Source organism: Mandrillus leucophaeus, unplaced genomic scaffold (assembly GCF_000951045.1).
Source record: "Mandrillus leucophaeus isolate KB7577 unplaced genomic scaffold, Mleu.le_1.0 Scaffold787, whole genome shotgun sequence".
NCBI classification, from domain to species: Eukaryota; Metazoa; Chordata; class Mammalia; order Primates; family Cercopithecidae; genus Mandrillus; species Mandrillus leucophaeus.
The window spans coordinates 1,821,805-1,824,233 of NW_012108552.1; the positions used below are offsets into that span (position 1 = coordinate 1,821,805).

At 33.7% G+C, this 2,429-nt stretch overlaps 1 protein-coding gene across 5 annotated transcripts in view; it reads left to right on the top strand.

Moving 5' to 3' along the window:
• FOXP2 (forkhead box P2) overlaps nucleotides 1–2,083 on the top strand; it is a 281,834-nt gene extending 279,751 nt beyond the window's left edge. For all 5 annotated transcript variants that reach the window (XM_011967102.1, XM_011967097.1, XM_011967098.1 and 2 more), the window contains one exon: nucleotides 1–2,083. This exon is cut by the window's left edge and continues 1,888 nt beyond it. The gene's annotated coding sequence lies outside the window, so the exon portion shown is untranslated.
• Nucleotides 2,084–2,429: the final 346 nt, after the last annotated feature.

Sequence of the window (2,429 nt, forward strand, 5' to 3'; positions counted from 1 at the left end):
CCTCATAACCTGATTATGGTTATTGCTTTACAAACAGTTTTGACAGAAGGTGGCTGCTAGAGCTTAACATATGTACCAGTTCCATGTGATGGAACCGGTTCTTGCAAACTAAGCTCATCATTGATTCTTTGCTGAAGTCAGCAAATAGAGTTAGAGAGATACCCAGTCATCTATCACACCAAATAAAAGGACATAACGGCTTTCAAAAGGGTTTTCCCACTTACCCAAAAGGCTTTCTGAAAGCTTCTACCTCTGCAAAAAAAAAAAAGAAAAAAAAAAAAAGAAAAAAATTAGAACAATTATGGCAGATTGCATGAAACGTGAGAACGTCACAGTAACTGCTACTTTTCATTATGTTTGTCTTTGGGTCATGATCAATGAACCGGAAGTTTACAATATGGTATTAAAAGAAAGATGGGTATGGTGAAAGATGGTTTTCAGTCATCTAGGATCCTACTGTAAGGATTATCTGAAAGGAAAAATGGGTCTTTTCAGGTGCATGTTCAAAAGGCTATGATGGACTGGAAGTAACTGTGAGAGTTGTACCATCAGGAGGGTGGCCTAAGACTACAATGCTAAAGTATGCATACCTCAGTTAGAAAACTTTTGAAAGGAAGTCTCAGCCACAGAATGCATATACCTGTAGAGTTTTGCATGGGTTTTATATGAATACAATTTTAAAAAATAGCTGCTTGCACATTATACCAGAAAAACCTCCAAAACTGCAATTGCTTTGAAAATAGATTTTAGGTTTTTTGGAGTTTTCTGAAATGCTTGGTCTGTATTTTGATAATTGTGCATATTATGTAAAAATGTTGGTGGACCCATAAATGACCAGACTTTTTCTAAGAAAAATGTTGCTTTAATGCATTTCATGAATTTTTACTCTTATATCATTGCTTGCTAGTAATAGCAAATCTGCTTTTCTGCATCTGCTTTGCGTAGCTATTGTAAGGCTTTGAACTAATGTATGTATTTATTGCTTGAACTTCTGTGCATACCTTATAAAGCATAATGTCTGACAATTTAAATGGCTCATGTATTCTTGCTTCTATCATAAGCTGATTATGGGGACTATGATCTTTTGTATACAGCAAATTTTAAACTGTAGCACAAACATCTGTTTATGTATTGGTGGAATATACCTGTTTTATTTATCTTTTTTGAGGTAAACTAATTTTTGATACTTTTCATTACTGTGTACTATGTTCATACTTTGAATTCTCTGACGTTAGAAGTCATGGTTGAGAATTGTAACAGCTGTTATTCGTTCTGTATTCATGGCTTTCACTGCTGAATAAAATAAAGGACCAAACCTAGGATTTGAAAGAAAACTGTCTACCTCTAACACCAGGGAGTTATCAGATTTTATTTTACATAGTTTTAGTCTACAAAGACACAATTGCTTAAACCTAGTGGGCTTAAGGCTTATATTCTATGTGGTTGGATTCGTGGCACAGTTGTACTATTTGAAAATCAATTAAAATTTTATGTGAATGTTACAAGTATTTGGTAGAATTACCACTAACTGGGTTTTCTTTAGATAACTCAGATATGGAGAAAATGTCATCAGCATTCTGTGTCTACAGCTGCTTAACTTCATAAGAATGCATTTCTTTGTGATTAGGGAATCGAAGAATAGTCAGCTAGGAATAGAGCTACAGAAGTACACTTAAATAAACCATCCTGGACTTTAATGTCCCTGGGCAGATTCAGTCGCAAAATCCAATACAGTATTTTGTAAAGTTTTCAAGTTGGACATTTACATTTTTGAGAATTTTGAGACTTCATCTTACACATGCCAGTATTAACACACATTTGGACAATAGCTTTATTAAGTCTATAAAGCTATTGAAAGGAACATGGCTTACCCTTGTTATTTCACTAGTTCAGGTTGCAATGAAAGGTTTTTTTTGTCCATGAACACTTGGCATATCTTAGCAAAAAAGAAGGATGTACATTTTACTATAGAATTAATGTATGAACAGTGTGTCACTGCTGTTGGATGTAAAAATGTATATGAAACCATTTCATTCACTTGATTACATTTCTGAAGTATAAATAAAAAAATCTAATTCTTTTTCACCCATTTATAACCACTAGGATTTTATTCTTTCGGAGAGACCATTCTTCCATGCCAGAGCCAAGTCATAAATTTGTGTACACATGTCCCACAATTTGTTTAAAATTATTTTCTTAGGGATTGGGGATTCATAAACCAGACCATACTCAAATGTAGTCAATAAAGATGGAGGCTGCTTGTCAAATGCATTTCATTAAAAACTGTCTTCAGGTTCCAAATTGCTTCCCCACACACTCATCTCATGTTTTCGTGTTTTTATTCCAATACAATTTGACATTATAAATTCTGACCATTAAAAAATGCCAGGGGAAAACATGATTACTCTTTTTAACTTTATGATTTTTTT